Here is a 6,000-nt window from a genome sequence, read left to right on the forward strand (position 1 = left end):
AAGCATCTGGAAAGATGGCAGCATATCCCGTGTTAGTCTGCAGAAATGCTGGTGTCTGACAGTGAACTTTTCATCAATACATTCTTAATTATGGATACAGAATTCTACATGTTCTGTATTTCATTAGTTTCTCCTTAATATGTTTATTCACTTATTCACTTGCCAGTGTCATTTTGTCAAGATAGTTAATATCTAAAAAATTGCTATAGTTCTTGAAATTCCATCCTCCACTGTATGGACAACTCTTTACCAGTCTTCTTTAACTCAAGCCCTTTTATAATCTTTTGCATTTTCAGAATGTAAAAAAACCAAAAACCACAAGCCCTTCTTAATGACACAAAGAAACAAGTTAAATTCACTTATTTCTCAGAAAACCTTGAAAAACTGGAATAAACATAGCAAAATGCACAAAAATTACTATATAGGACTTGTGACCTTAGGGCTTACAAGGATGAGTAAGTTACAAGTCTAGAAAATCTTGCATCATGTTTAGTACAAATCTCAACCCAGGATTCTCCTTAGAGTTCCTTGTACAGCAAGGTTAAGAACCACAGTATTCCCTTCACTCATAAATCATAATTCATGTTTCAGGAGCAATAAGACTTCCTAGTCCTCTCCCATTAAATGTGTCTGACTACTTCTTTCCAATTGATGTATTAGTTTATGTTCCTGTATGAAAATGGTGGCTGGTCAGCAAATAAAACTAATAATTTGCCTTATTGTAGTTGCTGTGCGTTGTGCGAGATGCACTGAACAAGAGAAAAAAATGCTCTGTCTTCAATAATGAGTAAGCATGCTCAGCTGAAAAGAACTGTTCATACTTCTCTGCCTGTGCCACAGCTTCCACACCAGGAGACACAGCAGGAAACCTGAGAAAATACAGGGACTGGGAATTTGCTGGTAAGAGCATGGAGAGATCACAGCTAAGTCTCAAATGCATGGAAGAAAAACATTACCTAGGGACCCAAAAGGGACTGTGCTGAGTCTCCTTTAACTTGTTCAGTATGTCAATTAAAGGTTAATGAAATTGGAGATCTTCAAGCCTGAAAGAAAGTGCTTGACTTTCCAGGACGCAGTTGGTAGAAGGAAATTTGTTAGAATTCTCTTTTATTTCTATTCCTGTCAGTCTCAGGGTTCAAATTAATTACTCTCCTTTCTAGCAAACCTTCACTTTCCGGGTTCAAAGCCCTTTCTGTGTATTTGGAGTGTTTACTGTAAGGAAAACTCAAGAGAAGATTTACTTCAGAGGCTTGGATATCCTAAGTGTCTCTAATACTGCTCAATGCTGCTCATAATTGCTAAAACTTGAGCCAAAACCAGAACCATGTGTTTCATGCATTTACAAATAACATGCATTTGCGTGAGAAAATGGCATAGTAGCAATATAGTGACAGCAAGTTATTACATATAAAAGTGACAGAACAATTCTACAGGCATTTCTGTGAACACAAACTCTCTCTGTTACAGACATCTGGTTAAAAGCCTAAGAGTACCTTTCAGAAGAGTTTTAAATTCAAGATACTACATAAATAAAATTAACAAATCTTTACAGCACACCTGTCCCTAAAAAGATTTCATATTCTATCATACTTAAGCTAAATTTCTAACCTTTGAAAAGTATAAAGGCACTAAATATTTATAATTAAAGCCTGTATGCTCTACAAACAGGATTTAATCTCTTTTAATCATTGCAAATGCATCTATTTTAGCCACGCATAGATTATAAAGGAAGGATTTAAGTGAGTTATTATACAGTCATACAATCTAAAAGCTCAAATTTCTCATGGTCTGTAACATTTATAGACAGAATCTATAAATATAAAAATTAAAATAATGCATAAATATTAGGAGCCAGGAAAAAAAAGGAAACTAAAGTAAACTGTTAGAAAACGCTGCTTAATGCCACAGAACTTTAAAGTAATCCCAATCACTTAGATGAGACGAATCTCACCCTGCATCTTAAATTACTATAAAAATATATACACATACGATTGCACAGGAAAGGTTGTAATTCCAGTGATACAAGTAGAAGACTCTTCTCCACATTAATAGTAACAACACAAGAAAGACATGGACCAGTTAGAACAAGTCCAGAGGAGGCCATGAGGATGATCCGAGGGCTGGAGCACCTCTCCTATGAGGACAGGGTGAAAGAGTTGGGGCTGTTCAGCCTGGAGAAGAAAAGGCTCCAGGAACATCATCTTATAGCAGCCTTCCAGTACCTGAAGGCGGTCTACTGGAAAGCTGGGGAGGGACTTTTTACAAAGGCAGCTAGCGACAGAACAAGGGCTAATGGGTTTAAACTGGAAGAGGGTAGGTTTAGATTAGATATTAGGAAGAAGTTCTTCACTGTGAGGGTGGTCAGACAGTGGAACAGGTTGCCCAAGGAAGTTGTGGATGCCCCCTCCCTGGAAGTGTTTAAGGACAGGCTGGATGAGGCTTTGAGCAACCTGGTCCAGTGTGGGGTGTCCCTGCTCGTGGTAGGGGGGTTGGAACTAGATGATCTTTAAGGTCGCTTCCAACCCCAACCATTCTATGATTCTATATTTGCTTTATAAGGCAATAATTTGGGATTATTTCTTCACCCAGTGTGTAGTCAAAGTTATCATAGGTATTTCCTGCAGGTTCTGTTACCTCATTTATGGAGATGGTCATTCAGAAAGTTATTTCTTACAGCTGAATTCTCTCTCTAGAGTCTTTGTAGCTCTTATACAGTGTCTTTAATACCATCTGAAGTTGGTATGGATGTTGGCTTATCAAGTTGCAAGTAGACGAAGCTTTGGTAAAATAGTGTGCTGTTATTACACCCTGGCATCTAGCTATTCTAATCTGGAACAGGTGGTTTGGCTAGAGAAACTGAACTTTAGAGGTAGGTTGGAGTTGCTTACTTTTCCTCAGAAGGGGAGAGAAGATAATAAAAGAAAAGAAATTCCAAGAATTATCTACACAGTCTCCAATAGCAATACGTCTCCACCACAAAACACCCCAAAAGTTTGCTTTTCTGAGGCTCAGCAAACAATGCAGGTATAACTGACTTCCTCTCTTATGCAGCAGGCAGTACAGAGAATTACTATCTATCTACTTTTTATGCAGCTACTGTGATCTGCAACAGTGTATGACTAAAAGAGTGTTCAGGTAAAAAGACTTAGATCTTGCTGCAAAACAGAAAAACTACATCTGACTACAAACACATTCTGAGAATGGGTAAAAGAACTACTTGTTTTATTTTTTTAATATTGAAGATTACAAATGCCCATTTAAGTCTTGGTCAGTCATACACCCTCTTCTGAGTAATGAAAACTTGTTAAAGGAAGCTTGACCTTGTTTAAACACAGATGACCTTTTTGCAAGTCTCCCGCAATTAGTATTCCAGGAAATGACTCTGCAGAAGACCTTATAACAATCATTATAATAATGGCATATTTCTATTAAAGAGACACTGACAAAATCCAAATGCCTTAGATTCATAGAATTGTATAAAATTAAGTTCCACACACCAATCAATGATTTGAATCCTGTCCATTCTCATAAACCACCTTTATTTGGATTGGCTTCTCAACTATTCTGTCTGTTGTACAAACAGGTAAGTATCTATGCCTTGAATATTTTACAGTGGTTTTTAAATGACTAACCAAAGCTTAGCTGCTATTTGCCATTTCCCTATATATTGCAATTCAGTCCTTCTGCCAGTCAACCCACAATCAATACAAGCTGATTTCTCCCATTTTCATCTCTTGGCTGCCTTCTTGTGTGCAGTTGCTGGAAATGAAATTAAAAATAATCCTGGCTCTCAAAGCACAGGCGTTTCAGAAGGTAGGATTTACATTTCACTTTGTTTATGAAGAGGTCTGAGGTTAGCAAATACAGTAAGGACAGAAGAAAAACTATCAGAAAATGTTAGATTTTAGAAAGATCAAATAATAGAATCACTGATTGAAGTCACTAGATACAATCTCATAAAAAACAAGCACGTAATCTTTGGGAATTACTATGAAATTCACTTATTTCAGAAAAAAAATTCTTATAAATATTGTGAGATTCTGATAGAGCACATCTGGTGAAGTGACAATGAGAACTTTTACCAGCTCTGTAATGTGAGATTCATGTTTCATGGATTTTATTTTTATTTTTCATGTACAACAAATAAAACAAAGAATCTTTGCTTCTGCTTTAAGACTCCAGTGACAGTTACACCTTTTAACAACCTGTTCATTTATAAATCAGTGCCTCCAGGAGTTTAGTTTTGCTAGCATCTGATTGTGATATCCTAAAAACACAAGGCATAGACATTTAACATAGTAGGCAATTAAGCACAGCATCAAAATGCTGTGGAAATGATAGGGTGTCTGTCAGCCAAAGTTTTCAAATCACAATCACATTCACATTTAAAACTGTTAACTTCAGCCAAACATGAAAGTCTAGGCTCAATATCAGCAAAATTATAAAATACTATGCTCATGTTATATATGAGGCTAGGTTTGCCTTAACATCAGTGGACACGAGTTAAAAATGCAGAAGAAAGAACAGTTCTATTTCCTGCTGGTCCTGTAAAGAAAACACTAAACATATGCTGTTTCCATTAAAGGCGAGAAAAGAATCTTCTACAGAAATGGGATCTTTCCACTACTTGTGCTGAGGCAACTTTTTAGACTAAGAGAAAGCCAACTGAGGACCAGATGCTCTTCATCACTTTAAAACACATCTGCAAGAATCACTGGAGTTGAGATGTCTCTGACCTCACACAGTAATTTGTTGCTCTTTGCTGTTCACTATATTCTAGAACAACTATGTAAGGACAAATGACAGCCAAAGCATGTGTATATATGCCTATAATAGTTTAAAATAAGGTGGGAGATTCATGTTTTACATATATACACAACAGTGTAACCAAAACAAAAAGCAAGCAAGGGCTCTATCCTCCTCAAATTTTAGCCATTTAGTGCGTAATTCCAACTTCTTTCTTGGACAGAAACCAAACAGTCAAGTTTAGACACTCTAAATTTACAAATAAATTCCTACATGCACCCAGTACTCTGAGTACTACTGGGAAGCAGTTAAGACAGTGGTTTTTATATATATATATAAATATAAATATATTTTTATATAGGCCTTTTCTCATAAGTTTAACAACTTTGCCTTTCAGAAAACTAGAAAGATGGAGGTTTATAAAGACTACAGTGAAACTACAGAAAGAAGGCAGTTGGTGTGATGGAAGGGTACAGGGATTTACAACTACATTAAAGAAGGTAAGAACATCTATGGACTACAAGAAGGTAAAGAAAGGCATGCAAAAGTTGGAGAATAAAATCAAAGGAAATAGGTGTAGCAGAGAAAAACAGAGAGAAAGAGAAAACATCAAAGAAAAAAGAAAGGGAAAAAAAAAGAAAAAAAACAAACAGAAAACAAGACATAAAGTGTTCCCAAACACAAGCCACAAGCAAGAATACAAAGGAAAGTACTATATATGGAAATATAAAAAAGGAGGGGGGAATGAAAAGGAAAGGGGTGGGGGGTGTAGCAAGAAACTGATGCCTGATTTTGAAGATAGTCTTTGCTTTATTCCACACATACAGGGGCACTGTGTGTATGCATGCCTCTAGTTTTCTCCTGTTTCCACACTTGGGACCTTTACACAAAGTTTGCCAATTCCTTTCCCCAGTTATCTCTCATTGTAAAAATACCTACAGATATGACAGAGGGCAGTCTAGTGTGGTGGTAAAAAAACATATAGTGAGAAGGTACTGTTTTTCAGACCAGACCCGCACCTTACAAGTAGCACACTCACATGCAACTAAACAAGTAAGTATTTTAACAAATTAATGTCCTTCACTATTACTTCCTTAGATATTGTCTTCCTCATTGCAAAAATATAGGGAAATCCTCTTCTGACCAGTATGAGGGCAGCACATCCTAATCACAGTCAGTAAGTTTACTGAAGGAAGACTCTATGCGCAAACAAAAACCAAAAACTAGTGGCAGAGGCTCTGTATGAAGTTTCTT

At 36.6% G+C, this 6,000-nt stretch overlaps 1 protein-coding gene across 2 annotated transcripts in view; it reads right to left on the bottom strand.

Annotated features, from left to right (window-relative positions):
* The window catches only part of CASK (calcium/calmodulin dependent serine protein kinase), a 149,938-nt gene that overhangs the window by 63,056 nt on the left and 80,882 nt on the right, over nucleotides 1–6,000 (bottom strand). The gene's annotated exons all lie outside the window — the stretch shown is intronic.

The sequence above is a fragment of the Antrostomus carolinensis genome, unplaced genomic scaffold (genome assembly GCF_000700745.2).
Source record: "Antrostomus carolinensis isolate BGI_N321 unplaced genomic scaffold, ASM70074v2 scaffold2172, whole genome shotgun sequence".
NCBI lineage: Eukaryota > Metazoa > Chordata > Aves > Caprimulgiformes > Caprimulgidae > Antrostomus > Antrostomus carolinensis.